We start from the raw sequence: 22,217 nt of genomic DNA on the forward strand, positions 1-22,217 counted from the left end.
GGAGATACTATTATCAATGAGAACACATTTTAAGTAGGATCCCTGAAAAGATACCTTCCTAAGAATAACCTGAAAGGGTCCTGTACGAATCTCTCTATGATTGCTACTCAGACAGGCCCTCCAGTTTCCAACTTAGCACAGACTCATTCCTGAAGTGAGAACGTACAGTAGCACAGTTCCCTCCTGCATTTTAAGTGTTTTGAGACGAGTTAGACACAGTGGAACATCACAGCTGTTGACTTTCCAGTATGTGTCTTAGAGGCCTATGTTCCATACCCTTTCCTTCACTCGAAGGGCACAACGTTCCCTCTCTCCGTAGTTGTTCTTTCTCCATTCCTCCATTAAAAAGACACTGGGAGAAGTGCGATTCCGCCTGAAGGAGTTTCCCTTAAACAGAACTTGCTATAGTCCAAGGGATAGACGTCTGTTACTAGAGCCCTATGTGCGCCTATTGCAGTTACCGCAGAGTCAGTCCCAAGCGCTTCCTTCTTTAACAGACGCAACACTGCAACGAATCCCTCCTAAAGCACACTTCCCTCACAATGTTGGAAGCGTTTTTAACACTGAAAGAAAGTGCGGATCACCACTGGTCGTGAGCATCCAATATGAGTTTGGGATGCCTAAGCGCCATAGCCTGCACTTTACTCACAGTACCTAAGGTGCCCATAGTCCGTCCGTGTTCTATCATCATTCCTGAAAGGAGGAGACTCTGTGATGAATGAGAACGCACTTTAAGTAGGATCCCTGAAAAGATACCTTCCTAAGAATCACTTGTCATGGTCCTGTATGTGATAGTTTATGATTGCTACACAGACAGGTCCTAATGTTTCCTACAGAGCACAGACTCAAACCTGTCGTGAGAATGTACAGTAGCAAAGTTCCCTCGTACATTTGAAGTGTTTGAGACGAGCTAGACACAGTGGAACATCACAGGTGTTGACCTTCCAGTATGTGTCATAGAGGCCTATGTGCCCTAAGCTGTCATTCACTCTCAGGGCACAACGTTCCCTCCCCTTAGTTGTTCTATATCCTTTCCCCCTCTGAAAAGACACTGTGAGAAGTGCGATTCCGTTTGATGGAGTTTCCCTTAAACAGAACTTGCTATAGTCCAACGGATAGACGTCTGATACTAGAGCCCTATGTGCGCCTATTGCAGTTATCGCATAGTCAGTCCCAAGAGCTTCCTTCTTTATCAGACGCAACACTGCAACGAATCCCTCCTAAAGCACACTTCCCTCACAATGTTGGAAGCGTTTTTAACACTGAAAGAAAGTGCGGATCACCACTGGTCGTGAGCATGCAATATGAGTTTGGGATGCCTAAGCGCCATAGCCTGCACTTTACTCAGAGTACCTAAGATGCCCATAGTCCGTCCGTGTTCTATCATCATTCCTCAAAGGAGGAGACACTGTTATGAATGAGAACACACTTTAACTAGGATCCCTGAAAAGATACCTTCCTAAGAATAACCCGTCAGGGTCCTGTACAATACTCTCTATGATTGCTACACGGACAGGTCTTACAGTTTCCAACTTAGCACAGACTCATTCCTGTCCTGGGAAAATACTGTAGCACAGTTCCCTCGTACATCTGAAGGGTTTTTGAGACGAGTTATACACAATGGAACATCACAGGTGTTGACCTTCCAGTATGTGTCATAGAGGCCTATGTTCCATACCCGGTCCTTCACTCTCAGGGCCAAACGTTCCCTCTGTCCATAGTTGTTCTTTCTCTATTCCTCCGCTGATAAGACACTGTGAGAAGTGCGATTCAGGCAGAAAGAGTTTCCTTTAAACAGAACTTGCTATAGTCCAACGGATAGACGTATGATACTAGAGCCCTATGTACGCCTATTGCAGTTACCGCAGAGTCAGTCCCAAGAGCTTCCTTTTCTAACAGACGCAACACAGCAACGAATCCCTCCTAAAGCACACTTCCATCACAATGCTGGAAGCGTTTTTTACTCAGAAAGAAAGTGCGGATCACCACTGGTCTTGATTATCTAATATGTGTTTGGGATGCCTAAGCGCCATAGCCTGCACTTTACTCACAGTACCTAATGTGCCCAAAGTCCGTCCGCATTCTATCATCATTCCTCAGAGTAGGAGACACTGTTAAGAATGAGAACACACTTTAACTAGGATCCCTGAAAAGATACCTTCCTAAGAATAACCCGTCAGGGTCCTGTACGATACTCTCTCTGATTGCTGCACAGACAGGTCCTACAGTTTCCAACTTAGCACAGACTCATTATTGTCGTGGGAAAGTACTGTAGCACAGTTCCCTCGTACATTTGAAGGGTTTTGACACGAGTTAGACACAATGGAACATCACAGGTGTTGACCTTCCAGTATGTGTCATAGAAGCCTATGTTCCATACCCGGTCCTTCACTCTCAGGGCACAACGTTCCCTCTGTCCATAGTTGTTCTTTCTCTATTCCTCCGCTGATAAGACACTGTGAGAAGTGCGATTCAGCCTGAAAGAGTTTCCCTTAAACAGAGCTTGCTATAGTCCAACGGATAGACGTCTGATACTAGAGCCCTAGGTGCGCCTACTGCAGTTACCGCAGAGTCAGTCCCAAGAGCTTCCTTCTTTAACAGACGCAACACTGCAACGAATCCCTCCTAAAGCACACTTCCCTCACAATGTTGAAAGCGTTTTTTACAGAGAAAGAACGTGGGGATCACCACTGGTCTTGATCATCGAATATGTGTTTGGGATGCCTAAGCGCCATAGCCTGCACTTTACTCACAGTATATAATGTGCCCATGGTGCGTCCACATTCTATCATCATTCCTCAAAGAAGGAGATACTATTATCAATGAGAACACATTTTAAGTAGGATCCCTGAAAAGATACCTTCCTAAGAATAACCTGAAAGGGTCCTGTACGAATCTCTCTATGATTGCTACTCAGACAGGCCCTCCAGTTTCCAACTTAGCACAGACTCATTCCTGAAGTGAGAACGTACAGTAGCACAGTTCCCTCCTGCATTTTAAGTGTTTTGAGACGAGTTAGACACAGTGGAACATCACAGCTGTTGACTTTCCAGTATGTGTCTTAGAGGCCTATGTTCCATACCCTTTCCTTCACTCGAAGGGCACAACGTTCCCTCTCTCCGTAGTTGTTCTTTCTCCATTCCTCCATTAAAAAGACACTGGGAGAAGTGCGATTCCGCCTGAAGGAGTATCCCTTAAACAGAACTTGCTATAGTCCAAGGGATAGACGTCTGTTACTAGAGCCCTATGTGCGCCTACTGCAGTTACCGCAGAGTCAGTCCCAAGCGCTTCCTTCTTTAACAGACGCAACACTGCAACGAATCCCTCCTAAAGCACACTTCCCTCACAATGTTGGAAGCGTTTTTAACACTGAAAGAAAGTGCGGATCACCACTGGTCGTGAGCATCCAATATGAGTTTGGGATGCCTAAGCGCCATAGCCTGCACTTTACTCACAGTACCTAAGGTGCCCATAGTCCGTCCGTGTTCTATCATCATTCCTGAAAGTAGGAGACTCTGTGATGAATGAGAACGCACTTTAAGTAGGATCCCTGAAAAGATACCTTCCTAAGAATCACTTGTCATGGTCCTGTATGTGATAGTTTATGATTGCTACTCAGACAGGTCCTAATGTTTTCTACAGAGCACAGACTCAAACCTGTCGTGAGAATGTACAGTAGCAAAGTTCCCTCGTACATTTGAAGTGTTTGAGACGAGCTAGACACAGTGGAACATCACAGGTGTTGACCTTCCAGTATGTGTCATAGAGGCCTATGTGCCCTAAGCTGTCATTCACTCTCAGGGCACAACGTTCCCTCCCCTTAGTTGTTCTATATCCTTTCCCCCTCTGAAAAGACACTGTGAGAAGTGCGATTCCGTTTGATGGAGTTTCCCTTAAACAGAACTTGCTATAGTCCAACGGATAGACGTCTGATACTAGAGCCCTATGTGCGCCTATTGCAGTTATCGCATAGTCAGTCCCAAGAGCTTCCTTCTTTATCAGACGCAACACTGCAACGAATCCCTCCTAAAGCACACTTCCCTCACAATGTTGGAAGCGTTTTTAACACTGAAAGAAAGTGCGGATCACCACTGGTCGTGAGCATGCAATATGAGTTTGGGATGCCTAAGCGCCATAGCCTGCACTTTACTCAGAGTACCTAAGATGCCCATAGTCCGTCCGTGTTCTATCATCATTCCTCAAAGGAGGAGACACTGTTATGAATGAGAACACACTTTAACTAGGATCCCTGAAAAGATACCTTCCTAAGAATAACCCGTCAGGGTCCTGTACAATACTCTCTATGATTGCTACACGGACAGGTCTTACAGTTTCCAACTTAGCACAGACTCATTCCTGTCCTGGGAAAATACTGTAGCACAGTTCCCTCGTACATCTGAAGGGTTTTGAGACGAGTTATACACAATGGAACATCACAGGTGTTGACCTTCCAGTATGTGTCATAGAGGCCTATGTTCCATACCCGGTCCTTCACTCTCAGGGCCAAACGTTCCCTCTGTCCATAGTTGTTCTTTCTCTATTCCTCCGCTGATAAGACACTGTGAGAAGTGCGATTCAGCCTGAAAGAGTTTCCCTTAAACAGAACTTGCTATAGTCCAACGGATAGACGTATGATACTAGAGCCCTATGTACGCCTATTGCAGTTACCGCAGAGTCAGTCCCAAGAGCTTCCTTTTCTAACAGACGCAACACAGCAACGAATCCCTCCTAAAGCACACTTCCATCACAATGCTGGAAGCGTTTTTTACTCAGAAAGAAAGTGCGGATCACCACTGGTCTTGATTATCTAATATGTGTTTGGGATGCCTAAGCGCCATAGCCTGCACTTTACTCACAGTACCTAATGTGCCCAAAGTCCGTCCGCATTCTATCATCATTCCTCAGAGTAGGAGACACTGTTAAGAATGAGAACACACTTTAACTAGGATCCCTGAAAAGATACCTTCCTAAGAATAACCCGTCAGGGTCCTGTACGATACTCTCTCTGATTGCTGCACAGACAGGTCCTACAGTTTCCAACTTAGCACAGACTCATTATTGTCGTGGGAAAGTACTGTAGCACAGTTCCCTCGTACATTTGAAGGGTTTTGACACGAGTTAGACACAATGGAACATCACAGGTGTTGACCTTCCAGTATGTGTCATAGAGGCCTATTCCATACCCGGTCCTTCACTCTCAGGGCACAACGTTCCCTCTGTCCATAGTTTTTCTTTCTCTATTCCTCCGCTGATAAGACACTGTGAGAAGTGCGATTCAGCCTGAAAGAGTTTCCCTTAAACAGAGCTTGCTATAGTCCAACGGATAGACGTCTGATACTAGAGCCCTATGTGCGCCCACTGCAGTTACCGCAGAGTCAGTCCCAAGAGCTTCCTTCTTTAACAGACGCAACACTGCAACGAATCCCTCCTAAAGCACACTTCCCTCACAATGTTGAAAGCGTTTTTTACAGAGAAAGAACGTGGGGATCACCACTGGTCTTGATCATCGAATATGTGTTTGGGATGCCTAAGCGCCATAGCCTGCACTTTACTCACAGTATATAATGTGCCCATGGTCCGTCCACATTCTATCATCATTCCTCAAAGAAGGAGATACTATTATCAATGAGAACACATTTTAAGTAGGATCCCTGAAAAGATACCTTCCTAAGAATAACCTGAAAGGGTCCTGTACGAATCTCTCTATGATTGCTACTCAGACAGGCCCTCCAGTTTCCAACTTAGCACAGACTCATTCCTGAAGTGAGAACGTACAGTAGCACAGTTCCCTCCTGCATTTTAAGTGTTTTGAGAAGAGTTAGACACAGTGGAACATCACAGCTGTTGACTTTCCAGTATGTGTCTTAGAGGCCTATGTTCCATACCCTTTCCTTCACTCGAAGGGCACAACGTTCCCTCTCTCCGTAGTTGTTCTTTCTCCATTCCTCCATTAAAAAGACACTGGGAGAAGTGCGATTCCGCCTGAAGGAGTTTCCCTTAAACAGAACTTGCTATAGTCCAAGGGATAGACGTCTGTTACTAGAGCCCTATGTGCGCCTATTGCAGTTACCGGAGAGTCTCAGTCCCAAGCGCTTCCTTCTTTAACAGACGCAACACTGCAACGAATCCCTCCTAAAGCACACTTCCCTCACAATGTTGGAAGCGTTTTTAACACTGAAAGAAAGTGCGGATCACCACTGGTCGTGAGCATCCAATATGAGTTTGGGATGCCTAAGCGCCATAGCCTGCACTTTACTCACAGTACCTAAGGTGCCCATAGTCCGTCCGTGTTCTATCATCATTCCTGAAAGGAGGAGACTCTGTGATGAATGAGAACGCACTTTAAGTAGGATCCCTGAAAAGATACCTTCCTAAGAATCACTTGTCATGGTCCTGTATGTGATAGTTTATGATTGCTACACAGACAGGTCCTAATGTTTCCTACAGAGCACAGACTCAAACCTGTCGTGAGAATGTACAGTAGCAAAGTTCCCTCGTACATTTGAAGTGTTTGAGACGAGCTAGACACAGTGGAACATCACAGGTGTTGACCTTCCAGTATGTGTCATAGAGGCCTATGTGCCCTAAGCTGTCATTCACTCTCAGGGCACAACGTTCCCTCCCCTTAGTTGTTCTATATCCTTTCCCCCTCTGAAAAGACACTGTGAGAAGTGCGATTCCGTTTGATGGAGTTTCCCTTAAACAGAACTTGCTATAGTCCAACGGATAGACGTCTGATACTAGAGCCCTATGTGCGCCTATTGCAGTTATCGCATAGTCAGTCCCAAGAGCTTCCTTCTTTATCAGACGCAACACTGCAACGAATCCCTCCTAAAGCACACTTCCCTCACAATGTTGGAAGCGTTTTTAACACTGAAAGAAAGTGCGGATCACCACTGGTCGTGAGCATGCAATATGAGTTTGGTATGCCTAAGCGCCATAGCCTGCACTTTACTCAGAGTACCTAAGATGCCCATAGTCCGTCCGTGTTCTATCATCATTCCTCAAAGGAGGAGACACTGTTATGAATGAGAACACACTTTAACTAGGATCCCTGAAAAGATACCTTCCTAAGAATAACCCGTCAGGGTCCTGTACAATACTCTCTATGATTGCTACACGGACAGGTCTTACAGTTTCCAACTTAGCACAGACTCATTCCTGTCCTGGGAAAATACTGTAGCACAGTTCCCTCGTACATCTGAAGGGTTTTTGAGACGAGTTATACACAATGGAACATCACAGGTGTTGACCTTCCAGTATGTGTCATAGAGGCCTATGTTCCATACCCGGTCCTTCACTCTCAGGGCCAAACGTTCCCTCTGTCCATAGTTGTTCTTTCTCTATTCCTCCGCTGATAAGACACTGTGAGAAGTGCGATTCAGGCAGAAAGAGTTTCCTTTAAACAGAACTTGCTATAGTCCAACGGATAGACGTATGATACTAGAGCCCTATGTACGCCTATTGCAGTTACCGCAGAGTCAGTCCCAAGAGCTTCCTTTTCTAACAGACGCAACACAGCAACGAATCCCTCCTAAAGCACACTTCCATCACAATGCTGGAAGCGTTTTTTACTCAGAAAGAAAGTGCGGATCACCACTGGTCTTGATTATCTAATATGTGTTTGGGATGCCTAAGCGCCATAGCCTGCACTTTACTCACAGTACCTAATGTGCCCAAAGTCCGTCCGCATTCTATCATCATTCCTCAGAGTAGGAGACACTGTTAAGAATGAGAACACACTTTAACGAGGATCCCTGAAAAGATACCTTCCTAAGAATAACCCGTCAGGGTCCTGTACGATACTCTCTCTGATTGCTGCACAGACAGGTCCTACAGTTTCCAACTTAGCACAGACTCATTATTGTCGTGGGAAAGTACTGTAGCACAGTTCCCTCGTACATTTGAAGGGTTTTGACACGAGTTAGACACAATGGAACATCACAGGTGTTGACCTTCCAGTATGTGTCATAGAAGCCTATGTTCCATACCCGGTCCTTCACTCTCAGGGCACAACGTTCCCTCTGTCCATAGTTGTTCTTTCTCTATTCCTCCGCTGATAAGACACTGTGAGAAGTGCGATTCAGCCTGAAAGAGTTTCCCTTAAACAGAGCTTGCTATAGTCCAACGGATAGACGTCTGATACTAGAGCCCTATGTGTGCCTACTGCAGTTACCGCAGAGTCAGTCCCAAGAGCTTCCTTCTTTAACAGACGCAACACTGCAACGAATCCTTCCTAAAGCACACTTCCCTCACAATGTTGAAAGCGTTGTTTACAGAGAAAGAACGTGGGGATCACCACTGGTCTTGATCATCGAATATGTGTTTGGGATGCCTAAGCGCCATAGCCTGCACTTTACTCACAGTATATAATGTGCCCATGGTGCGTCCACATTCTATCATCATTCCTCAAAGAAGGAGATACTATTATCAATGAGAACACATTTTAAGTAGGATCCCTGAAAAGATACCTTCCTAAGAATAACCTGAAAGGGTCCTGTACGAATCTCTCTATGATTGCTACTCAGACAGGCCCTCCAGTTTCCAACTTAGCACAGACTCATTCCTGAAGTGAGAACGTACAGTAGCACAGTTCCCTCCTGCATTTTAAGTGTTTTGAGACGAGTTAGACACAGTGGAACATCACAGCTGTTGACTTTCCAGTATGTGTCTTAGAGGCCTATGTTCCATACCCTTTCCTTCACTCGAAGGGCACAACGTTCCCTCTCTCCGTAGTTGTTCTTTCTCCATTCCTCCATTAAAAAGACACTGGGAGAAGTGCGATTCCGCCTGAAGGAGTATCCCTTAAACAGAACTTGCTATAGTCCAAGGGATAGACGTCTGTTACTAGAGCCCTATGTGCGCCTACTGCAGTTACCGCAGAGTCAGTCCCAAGCGCTTCCTTCTTTAACAGACGCAACACTGCAACGAATCCCTCCTAAAGCACACTTCCCTCACAATGTTGGAAGCGTTTTTAACACTGAAAGAAAGTGCGGATCACCACTGGTCGTGAGCATCCAATATGAGTTTGGGATGCCTAAGCGCCATAGCCTGCACTTTACTCACAGTACCTAAGGTGCCCATAGTCCGTCCGTGTTCTATCATCATTCCTGAAAGGAGGAGACTCTGTGATGAATGAGAACGCACTTTAAGTAGGATCCCTGAAAAGATACCTTCCTAAGAATCACTTGTCATGGTCCTGTATGTGATAGTTTATGATTGCTACACAGACAGGTCCTAATGTTTCCTACAGAGCACAGACTCAAACCTGTCGTGAGAATGTACAGTAGCAAAGTTCCCTCGTACATTTGAAGTGTTTGAGACGAGCTAGACACAGTGGAACATCACAGGTGTTGACCTTCCAGTATGTGTCATAGAGGCCTATGTGCCCTAAGCTGTCATTCACTCTCAGGGCACAACGTTCCCTCCCCTTAGTTGTTCTATATCCTTTCCCCCTCTGAAAAGACACTGTGAGAAGTGCGATTCCGTTTGATGGAGTTTCCCTTAAACAGAACTTGCTATAGTCCAACGGATAGACGTCTGATACTAGAGCCCTATGTGCGCCTATTGCAGTTATCGCATAGTCAGTCCCAAGAGCTTCCTTCTTTATCAGACGCAACACTGCAACGAATCCCTCCTAAAGCACACTTCCCTCACAATGTTGGAAGCGTTTTTAACACTGAAAGAAAGTGCGGATCACCACTGGTCGTGAGCATGCAATATGAGTTTGGGATGCCTAAGCGCCATAGCCTGCACTTTACTCAGAGTACCTAAGATGCCCATAGTCCGTCCGTGTTCTATCATCATTCCTCAAAGGAGGAGACACTGTTATGAATGAGAACACACTTTAACTAGGATCCCTGAAAAGATACCTTCCTAAGAATAACCCGTCAGGGTCCTGTACAATACTCTCTATGATTGCTACACGGACAGGTCTTACAGTTTCCAACTTAGCACAGACTCATTCCTGTCCTGGGAAAATACTGTAGCACAGTTCCCTCGTACATCTGAAGGGTTTTGAGACGAGTTATACACAATGGAACATCACAGGTGTTGACCTTCCAGTATGTGTCATAGAGGCCTATGTTCCATACCCGGTCCTTCACTCTCAGGGCAAAACGTTCCCTCTGTCCATAGTTGTTCTTTCTCTATTCCTCCGCTGATAAGACACTGTGAGAAGTGCGATTCAGCCTGAAAGAGTTTCCCTTAAACAGAACTTGCTATAGTCCAACGGATAGACGTATGATACTAGAGCCCTATGTACGCCTATTGCAGTTACCGCAGAGTCAGTCCCAAGAGCTTCCTTTTCTAACAGACGCAACACAGCAACGAATCCCTCCTAAAGCACACTTCCATCACAATGCTGGAAGCGTTTTTTACTCAGAAAGAAAGTGCGGATCACCACTGGTCTTGATTATCTAATATGTGTTTGGGATGCCTAAGCGCCATAGCCTGCACTTTACTCACAGTACCTAATGTGCCCAAAGTCCGTCCGCATTCTATCATCATTCCTCAGAGTAGGAGACACTGTTAAGAATGAGAACACACTTTAACTAGGATCCCTGAAAAGATACCTTCCTAAGAATAACCCGTCAGGGTCCTGTACGATACTCTCTCTGATTGCTGCACAGACAGGTCCTACAGTTTCCAACTTAGCACAGACTCATTATTGTCGTGGGAAAGTACTGTAGCACAGTTCCCTCGTACATTTGAAGGGTTTTGACACGAGTTAGACACAATGGAACATCACAGGTGTTGACCTTCCAGTATGTGTCATAGAGGCCTATTCCATACCCGGTCCTTCACTCTCAGGGCACAACGTTCCCTCTGTCCATAGTTTTTCTTTCTCTATTCCTCCGCTGATAAGACACTGTGAGAAGTGCGATTCAGCCTGAAAGAGTTTCCCTTAAACAGAGCTTGCTATAGTCCAACGGATAGACGTCTGATACTAGAGCCCTATGTGCGCCCACTGCAGTTACCGCAGAGTCAGTCCCAAGAGCTTCCTTCTTTAACAGACGCAACACTGCAACGAATCCCTCCTAAAGCACACTTCCCTCACAATGTTGAAAGCGTTTTTTACAGAGAAAGAACGTGGGGATCACCACTGGTCTTGATCATCGAATATGTGTTTGGGATGCCTAAGCGCCATAGCCTGCACTTTACTCACAGTATATAATGTGCCCATGGTCCGTCCACATTCTATCATCATTCCTCAAAGAAGGAGATACTATTATCAATGAGAACACATTTTAAGTAGGATCCCTGAAAAGATACCTTCCTAAGAATAACCTGAAAGGGTCCTGTACGAATCTCTCTATGATTGCTACTCAGACAGGCCCTCCAGTTTCCAACTTAGCACAGACTCATTCCTGAAGTGAGAACGTACAGTAGCACAGTTCCCTCCTGCATTTTAAGTGTTTTGAGAAGAGTTAGACACAGTGGAACATCACAGCTGTTGACTTTCCAGTATGTGTCTTAGAGGCCTATGTTCCATACCCTTTCCTTCACTCGAAGGGCACAACGTTCCCTCTCTCCGTATTTGTTCTTTCTCCATTCCTCCATTAAAAAGACACTGGGAGAAGTGCGATTCCGCCTGAAGGAGTTTCCCTTAAACAGAACTTGCTATAGTCCAAGGGATAGACGTCTGTTACTAGAGCCCTATGTGCGCCTATTGCAGTTACCGCAGAGTCTCAGTCCCAAGCGCTTCCTTCTTTAACAGACGCAACACTGCAACGAATCCCTCCTAAAGCACACTTCCCTCACAATGTTGGAAGCGTTTTTAACACTGAAAGAAAGTGCGGATCACCACTGGTCGTGAGCATCCAATATGAGTTTGGGATGCCTAAGCGCCATAGCCTGCACTTTACTCACAGTACCTAAGGTGCCCATAGTCCGTCCGTGTTCTATCATCATTCCTGAAAGGAGGAGACTCTGTGATGAATGAGAACGCACTTTAAGTAGGATCCCTGAAAAGATACCTTCCTAAGAATCACTTGTCATGGTCCTGTATGTGATAGTTTATGATTGCTACACAGACAGGTCCTAATGTTTCCTACAGAGCACAGACTCAAACCTGTCGTGAGAATGTACAGTAGCAAAGTTCCCTCGTACATTTGAAGTGTTTGAGACGAGCTAAACACAGTGGAACATCACAGGTGTTGACCTTCCAGTATGTGTCATAGAGGCCTATGTGCCCTAAGCTGTCATTCACTCTCAGGGCACAACGTTCCCTCCCCTTAGTTGTTCTATATCCTTTCCCCCTCTGAAAAGACACTGTGAGAAGTGCGATTCCGTTTGATGGAGTTTCCCTTAAACAGAACTTGCTATAGTCCAACGGATAGACGTCTGATACTAGAGCCCTATGTGCGCCTATTGCAGTTATCGCATAGTCAGTCCCAAGAGCTTCCTTCTTTATCAGACGCAACACTGCAACGAATCCCTCCTAAAGCACACTTCCCTCACAATGTTGGAAGCGTTTTTAACACTGAAAGAAAGTGCGGATCACCACTGGTCGTGAGCATGCAATATGAGTTTGGGATGCCTAAGCGCCATAGCCTGCACTTTACTCAGAGGACCTAAGATGCCCATAGTCCGTCCGTGTTCTATCATCATTCCTCAAAGGAGGAGACACTGTTATGAATGAGAACACACTTTAACTAGGATCCCTGAAAAGATACCTTCCTAAGAATAACCCGTCAGGGTCCTGTACAATACTCTCTATGATTGCTACACGGACAGGTCTTACAGTTTCCAACTTAGCACAGACTCATTCCTGTCCTGGGAAAATACTGTAGCACAGTTCCCTCGTACATCTGAAGGGTTTTGAGACGAGTTATACACAATGGAACATCACAGGTGTTGACCTTCCAGTATGTGTCATAGAGGCCTATGTTCCATACCCGGTCCTTCACTCTCAGGGCCAAACGTTCCCTCTGTCCATAGTTGTTCTTTCTCTATTCCTCCGCTGATAAGACACTGTGAGAAGTGCGATTCAGCCTGAAAGAGTTTCCCTTAAGCAGAACTTGCTATAGTCCAACGGATAGACGTATGATACTAGAGCCCTATGTTCGCCTATTGCAGTTACCGCAGAGTCAGTCCCAAGAGCTTCCTTTTCTAACAGACGCAACACAGCAACGAATCCCTCCTAAAGCACACTTCCATCACAATGCTGGAAGCGTTTTTTACTCAGAAAGAAAGTGCGGATCACCACTGGTCTTGATTATCTAATATGTGTTTGGGATGCCTAAGCGCCATAGCCTGCACTTTACTCACAGTACCTAATGTGCCCAAAGTCCGTCCGCATTCTATCATCATTCCTCAGAGTAGGAGACACTGTTAAGAATGAGAACACACTTTAACGAGGATCCCTGAAAAGATACCTTCCTAAGAATAACCCGTCAGGGTCCTGTACGATACTCTCTCTGATTGCTGCACAGACAGGTCCTACAGTTTCCAACTTAGCACAGACTCATTATTGTCGTGGGAAAGTACTGTAGCACAGTTCCCTCGTACATTTGAAGGGTTTTGACACGAGTTAGACACAATGGAACATCACAGGTGTTGACCTTCCAGTATGTGTCATAGAGGCCTATTCCATACCCGGTCCTTCACTCTCAGGGCACAACGTTCCCTCTGTCCATAGTTTTTCTTTCTCTATTCCTCCGCTGATAAGACACTGTGAGAAGTGCGATTCAGCCTGAAAGAGTTTCCCTTAAACAGAGCTTGCTATAGTCCAACGGATAGACGTCTGATACTAGAGCCCTATGTGCGCCCACTGCAGTTACCGCAGAGTCAGTCCCAAGAGCTTCCTTCTTTAACAGACGCAACACTGCAACGAATCCCTCCTAAAGCACACTTCCCTCACAATGTTGAAAGCGTTTTTTACAGAGAAAGAACGTGGGGATCACCACTGGTCTTGATCATCGAATATGTGTTTGGGATGCCTAAGCGCCATAGCCTGCACTTTACTCACAGTATATAATGTGCCCATGGTCCGTCCACATTCTATCATCATTCCTCAAAGAAGGAGATACTATTATCAATGAGAACACATTTTAAGTAGGATCCCTGAAAAGATACCTTCCTAAGAATAACCTGAAAGGGTCCTGTACGAATCTCTCTATGATTGCTACTCAGACAGGCCCTCCAGTTTCCAACTTAGCACAGACTCATTCCTGAAGTGAGAACGTACAGTAGCACAGTTCCCTCCTGCATTTTAAGTGTTTTGAGAAGAGTTAGACACAGTGGAACATCACAGCTGTTGACTTTCCAGTATGTGTCTTAGAGGCCTATGTTCCATACCCTTTCCTTCACTCGAAGGGCACAACGTTCCCTCTCTCCGTATTTGTTCTTTCTCCATTCCTCCATTAAAAAGACACTGGGAGAAGTGCGATTCCGCCTGAAGGAGTTTCCCTTAAACAGAACTTGCTATAGTCCAAGGGATAGACGTCTGTTACTAGAGCCCTATGTGCGCCTATTGCAGTTACCGGAGAGTCTCAGTCCCAAGCGCTTCCTTCTTTAACAGACGCAACACTGCAACGAATCCCTCCTAAAGCACACTTCCCTCACAATGTTGGAAGCGTTTTTAACACTGAAAGAAAGTGCGGATCACCACTGGTCGTGAGCATCCAATATGAGTTTGGGATGCCTAAGCGCCATAGCCTGCACTTTACTCACAGTACCTAAGGTGCCCATAGTCCGTCCGTGTTCTATCATCATTCCTGAAAGGAGGAGACTCTGTGATGAATGAGAACGCACTTTAAGTAGGATCCCTGAAAAGATACCTTCCTAAGAATCACTTGTCATGGTCCTGTATGTGATAGTTTATGATTGCTACACAGACAGGTCCTAATGTTTCCTACAGAGCACAGACTCAAACCTGTCGTGAGAATGTACAGTAGCAAAGTTCCCTCGTACATTTGAAGTGTTTGAGACGAGCTAGACACAGTGGAACATCACAGGTGTTGACCTTCCAGTATGTGTCATAGAGGCCTATGTGCCCTAAGCTGTCATTCACTCTCAGGGCACAACGTTCCCTCCCCTTAGTTGTTCTATATCCTTTCCCCCTCTGAAAAGACACTGTGAGAAGTGCGATTCCGTTTGATGGAGTTTCCCTTAAACAGAACTTGCTATAGTCCAACGGATAGACGTCTGATACTAGAGCCCTATGTGCGCCTATTGCAGTTATCGCATAGTCAGTCCCAAGAGCTTCCTTCTTTATCAGACGCAACACTGCAACGAATCCCTCCTAAAGCACACTTCCCTCACAATGTTGGAAGCGTTTTTAACACTGAAAGAAAGTGCGGATCACCACTGGTCGTGAGCATGCAATATGAGTTTGGTATGCCTAAGCGCCATAGCCTGCACTTTACTCAGAGTACCTAAGATGCCCATAGTCCGTCCGTGTTCTATCATCATTCCTCAAAGGAGGAGACACTGTTATGAATGAGAACACACTTTAACTAGGATCCCTGAAAAGATACCTTCCTAAGAATAACCCGTCAGGGTCCTGTACAATACTCTCTATGATTGCTACACGGACAGGTCTTACAGTTTCCAACTTAGCACAGACTCATTCCTGTCCTGGGAAAATACTGTAGCACAGTTCCCTCGTACATCTGAAGGGTTTTTGAGACGAGTTATACACAATGGAACATCACAGGTGTTGACCTTCCAGTATGTGTCATAGAGGCCTATGTTCCATACCCGGTCCTTCACTCTCAGGGCCAAACGTTCCCTCTGTCCATAGTTGTTCTTTCTCTATTCCTCCGCTGATAAGACACTGTGAGAAGTGCGATTCAGGCAGAAAGAGTTTCCTTTAAACAGAACTTGCTATAGTCCAACGGATAGACGTATGATACTAGAGCCCTATGTACGCCTATTGCAGTTACCGCAGAGTCAGTCCCAAGAGCTTCCTTTTCTAACAGACGCAACACAGCAACGAATCCCTCCTAAAGCACACTTCCATCACAATGCTGGAAGCGTTTTTTACTCAGAAAGAAAGTGCGGATCACCACTGGTCTTGATTATCTAATATGTGTTTGGGATGCCTAAGCGCCATAGCCTGCACTTTACTCACAGTACCTAATGTGCCCAAAGTCCGTCCGCATTCTATCATCATTCCTCAGAGTAGGAGACACTGTTAAGAATGAGAACACACTTTAACGAGGATCCCTGAAAAGATACCTTCCTAAGAATAACCCGTCAGGGTCCTGTACGATACTCTCTCTGATTGCTGCACAGACAGGTCCTACAGTTTCCAACTTAGCACAGACTCATTATTGTCGTGGGAAAGTACTGTAGCACAGTTCCCTCGTACATTTGAAGGGTTTTGACACGAGTTAGACACAATGGAACATCACAGGTGTTGACCTTCCAGTATGTGTCATAGAAGCCTATGTTCCATACCCGGTCCTTCACTCTCAGGGCACAACGTTCCCTCTGTCCATAGTTGTTCTTTCTCTATTCCTCCGCTGATAAGACACTGTGAGAAGTGCGATTCAGCCTGAAAGAGTTTCCCTTAAACAGAGCTTGCTATAGTCCAACGGATAGACGTCTGATACTAGAGCCCTATGTGTGCCTACTGCAGTTACCGCAGAGTCAGTCCCAAGAGCTTCCTTCTTTAACAGACGCAACACTGCAACGAATCCTTCCTAAAGCACACTTCCCTCACAATGTTGAAAGCGTTGTTTACAGAGAAAGAACGTGGGGATCACCACTGGTCTTGATCATCGAATATGTGTTTGGGATGCCTAAGCGCCATAGCCTGCACTTTACTCACAGTATATAATGTGCCCATGGTGCGTCCACATTCTATCATCATTCCTCAAAGAAGGAGATACTATTATCAATGAGAACACATTTTAAGTAGGATCCCTGAAAAGATACCTTCCTAAGAATAACCTGAAAGGGTCCTGTACGAATCTCTCTATGATTGCTACTCAGACAGGCCCTCCAGTTTCCAACTTAGCACAGACTCATTCCTGAAGTGAGAACGTACAGTAGCACAGTTCCCTCCTGCATTTTAAGTGTTTTGAGACGAGTTAGACACAGTGGAACATCACAGCTGTTGACTTTCCAGTATGTGTCTTAGAGGCCTATGTTCCATACCCTTTCCTTCACTCGAAGGGCACAACGTTCCCTCTCTCCGTAGTTGTTCTTTCTCCATTCCTCCATTAAAAAGACACTGGGAGAAGTGCGATTCCGCCTGAAGGAGTATCCCTTAAACAGAACTTGCTATAGTCCAAGGGATAGACGTCTGTTACTAGAGCCCTATGTGCGCCTACTGCAGTTACCGCAGAGTCAGTCCCAAGCGCTTCCTTCTTTAACAGACGCAACACTGCAACGAATCCCTCCTAAAGCACACTTCCCTCACAATGTTGGAAGCGTTTTTAACACTGAAAGAAAGTGCGGATCACCACTGGTCGTGAGCATCCAATATGAGTTTGGGATGCCTAAGCGCCATAGCCTGCACTTTACTCACAGTACCTAAGGTGCCCATAGTCCGTCCGTGTTCTATCATCATTCCTGAAAGTAGGAGACTCTGTGATGAATGAGAACGCACTTTAAGTAGGATCCCTGAAAAGATACCTTCCTAAGAATCACTTGTCATGGTCCTGTATGTGATAGTTTATGATTGCTACACAGACAGGTCCTAATGTTTCCTACAGAGCACAGACTCAAACCTGTCGTGAGAATGTACAGTAGCAAAGTTCCCTCGTACATTTGAAGTGTTTGAGACGAGCTAGACACAGTGGAACATCACAGGTGTTGACCTTCCAGTATGTGTCATAGAGGCCTATGTGCCCTAAGCTGTCATTCACTCTCAGGGCACAACGTTCCCTCCCCTTAGTTGTTCTATATCCTTTCCCCCTCTGAAAAGACACTGTGAGAAGTGCGATTCCGTTTGATGGAGTTTCCCTTAAACAGAACTTGCTATAGTCCAACGGATAGACGTCTGATACTAGAGCCCTATGTGCGCCTATTGCAGTTATCGCATAGTCAGTCCCAAGAGCTTCCTTCTTTATCAGACGCAACACTGCAACGAATCCCTCCTAAAGCACACTTCCCTCACAATGTTGGAAGCGTTTTTAACACTGAAAGAAAGTGCGGATCACCACTGGTCGTGAGCATGCAATATGAGTTTGGGATGCCTAAGCGCCATAGCCTGCACTTTACTCAGAGTACCTAAGATGCCCATAGTCCGTCCGTGTTCTATCATCATTCCTCAAAGGAGGAGACACTGTTATGAATGAGAACACACTTTAACTAGGATCCCTGAAAAGATACCTTCCTAAGAATAACCCGTCAGGGTCCTGTACAATACTCTCTATGATTGCTACACGGACAGGTCTTACAGTTTCCAACTTAGCACAGACTCATTCCTGTCCTGGGAAAATACTGTAGCACAGTTCCCTCGTACATCTGAAGGGTTTTGAGACGAGTTATACACAATGGAACATCACAGGTGTTGACCTTCCAGTATGTGTCATAGAGGCCTATGTTCCATACCCGGTCCTTCACTCTCAGGGCAAAACGTTCCCTCTGTCCATAGTTGTTCTTTCTCTATTCCTCCGCTGATAAGACACTGTGAGAAGTGCGATTCAGCCTGAAAGAGTTTCCCTTAAACAGAACTTGCTATAGTCCAACGGATAGACGTATGATACTAGAGCCCTATGTACGCCTATTGCAGTTACCGCAGAGTCAGTCCCAAGAGCTTCCTTTTCTAACAGACGCAACACAGCAACGAATCCCTCCTAAAGCACACTTCCATCACAATGCTGGAAGCGTTTTTTACTCAGAAAGAAAGTGCGGATCACCACTGGTCTTGATTATCTAATATGTGTTTGGGATGCCTAAGCGCCATAGCCTGCACTTTACTCACAGTACCTAATGTGCCCAAAGTCCGTCCGCATTCTATCATCATTCCTCAGAGTAGGAGACACTGTTAAGAATGAGAACACACTTTAACTAGGATCCCTGAAAAGATACCTTCCTAAGAATAACCCGTCAGGGTCCTGTACGATACTCTCTCTGATTGCTGCACAGACAGGTCCTACAGTTTCCAACTTAGCACAGACTCATTATTGTCGTGGGAAAGTACTGTAGCACAGTTCCCTCGTACATTTGAAGGGTTTTGACACGAGTTAGACACAATGGAACATCACAGGTGTTGACCTTCCAGTATGTGTCATAGAGGCCTATTCCATACCCGGTCCTTCACTCTCAGGGCACAACGTTCCCTCTGTCCATAGTTTTTCTTTCTCTATTCCTCCGCTGATAAGACACTGTGAGAAGTGCGATTCAGCCTGAAAGAGTTTCCCTTAAACAGAGCTTGCTATAGTCCAACGGATAGACGTCTGATACTAGAGCCCTATGTGCGCCCACTGCAGTTACCGCAGAGTCAGTCCCAAGAGCTTCCTTCTTTAACAGACGCAACACTGCAACGAATCCCTCCTAAAGCACACTTCCCTCACAATGTTGAAAGCGTTTTTTACAGAGAAAGAACGTGGGGATCACCACTGGTCTTGATCATCGAATATGTGTTTGGGATGCCTAAGCGCCATAGCCTGCACTTTACTCACAGTATATAATGTGCCCATGGTCCGTCCACATTCTATCATCATTCCTCAAAGAAGGAGATACTATTATCAATGAGAACACATTTTAAGTAGGATCCCTGAAAAGATACCTTCCTAAGAATAACCTGAAAGGGTCCTGTACGAATCTCTCTATGATTGCTACTCAGACAGGCCCTCCAGTTTCCAACTTAGCACAGACTCATTCCTGAAGTGAGAACGTACAGTAGCACAGTTCCCTCCTGCATTTTAAGTGTTTTGAGAAGAGTTAGACACAGTGGAACATCACAGCTGTTGACTTTCCAGTATGTGTCTTAGAGGCCTATGTTCCATACCCTTTCCTTCACTCGAAGGGCACAACGTTCCCTCTCTCCGTATTTGTTCTTTCTCCATTCCTCCATTAAAAAGACACTGGGAGAAGTGCGATTCCGCCTGAAGGAGTTTCCCTTAAACAGAACTTGCTATAGTCCAAGGGATAGACGTCTGTTACTAGAGCCCTATGTGCGCCTATTGCAGTTACCGCAGAGTCTCAGTCCCAAGCGCTTCCTTCTTTAACAGACGCAACACTGCAACGAATCCCTCCTAAAGCACACTTCCCTCACAATGTTGGAAGCGTTTTTAACACTGAAAGAAAGTGCGGATCACCACTGGTCGTGAGCATCCAATATGAGTTTGGGATGCCTAAGCGCCATAGCCTGCACTTTACTCACAGTACCTAAGGTGCCCATAGTCCGTCCGTGTTCTATCATCATTCCTGAAAGGAGGAGACTCTGTGATGAATGAGAACGCACTTTAAGTAGGATCCCTGAAAAGATACCTTCCTAAGAATCACTTGTCATGGTCCTGTATGTGATAGTTTATGATTGCTACACAGACAGGTCCTAATGTTTCCTACAGAGCACAGACTCAAACCTGTCGTGAGAATGTACAGTAGCAAAGTTCCCTCGTACATTTGAAGTGTTTGAGACGAGCTAAACACAGTGGAACATCACAGGTGTTGACCTTCCAGTATGTGTCATAGAGGCCTATGTGCCCTAAGCTGTCATTCACTCTCAGGGCACAACGTTCCCTCCCCTTAGTTGTTCTATATCCTTTCCCCCTCTGAAAAGACACTGTGAGAAGTGCGATTCCGTTTGATGGAGTTTCCCTTAAACAGAACTTGCTATAGTCCAACGGATAGACGTCTGATACTAGAGCCCTATGTGCGCCTATTGCAGTTATCGCATAGTCAGTCCCAAGAGCTTCCTTCTTTATCAGACGCAACACTGCAACGAATCCCTCCTAAAGCACACTTCCCTCACAATGTTGGAAGCGTTTTTAACACTGAAAGAAAGTGCGGATCACCACTGGTCGTGAGCATGCAATATGAGTTTGGGATGCCTAAGCGCCATAGCCTGCACTTTACTCAGAGGACCTAAGATGCCCATAGTCCGTCCGTGTTCTATCATCATTCCTCAAAGGAGGAGACACTGTTATGAATGAGAACACACTTTAACTAGGATCCCTGAAAAGATACCTTCCTAAGAATAACCCGTCAGGGTCCTGTACAATACTCTCTATGATTGCTACACGGACAGGTCTTACAGTTTCCAACTTAGCACAGACTCATTCCTGTCCTGGGAAAATACTGTAGCACAGTTCCCTCGTACATCTGAAGGGTTTTGAGACGAGTTATACACAATGGAACATCACAGGTGTTGACCTTCCAGTATGTGTCATAGAGGCCTATGTTCCATACCCGGTCCTTCACTCTCAGGGCCAAACGTTCCCTCTGTCCATAGTTGTTCTTTCTCTATTCCTCCGCTGATAAGACACTGTGAGAAGTGCGATTCAGCCTGAAAGAGTTTCCCTTAAGCAGAACTTGCTATAGTCCAACGGATAGACGTATGATACTAGAGCCCTATGTTCGCCTATTGCAGTTACCGCAGAGTCAGTCCCAAGAGCTTCCTTTTCTAACAGACGCAACACAGCAACGAATCCCTCCTAAAGCACACTTCCATCACAATGCTGGAAGCGTTTTTTACTCAGAAAGAAAGTGCGGATCACCACTGGTCTTGATTATCTAATATGTGTTTGGGATGCCTAAGCGCCATAGCCTGCACTTTACTCACAGTACCTAATGTGCCCAAAGTCCGTCCGCATTCTATCATCATTCCTCAGAGTAGGAGACACTGTTAAGAATGAGAACACACTTTAACGAGGATCCCTGAAAAGATACCTTCCTAAGAATAACCCGTCAGGGTCCTGTACGATACTCTCTCTGATTGCTGCACAGACAGGTCCTACAGTTTCCAACTTAGCACAGACTCATTATTGTCGTGGGAAAGTACTGTAGCACAGTTCCCTCGTACATTTGAAGGGTTTTGACACGAGTTAGACACAATGGAACATCACAGGTGTTGACCTTCCAGTATGTGTCATAGAGGCCTATGTTCCATACCCGGTCCTTCACTCTCAGGGCAAAACGTTCCCTCTGTCCATAGTTGTTCTTTCTCTATTCCTCCGCTGATAAGACACTGTGAGAAGTGCGATTCAGCCTGAAAGAGTTTCCCTTAAACAGAGCTTGCTATAGTCCAACGGATAGACGTCTGATACTAGAGCCCTATGTGCGCCCACTGCAGTTACCGCAGAGTCAGTCCC

The sequence above is a fragment of the Neovison vison genome, chromosome 10 (assembly GCF_020171115.1).
Source record: "Neovison vison isolate M4711 chromosome 10, ASM_NN_V1, whole genome shotgun sequence".
NCBI lineage: Eukaryota > Metazoa > Chordata > Mammalia > Carnivora > Mustelidae > Neogale > Neogale vison.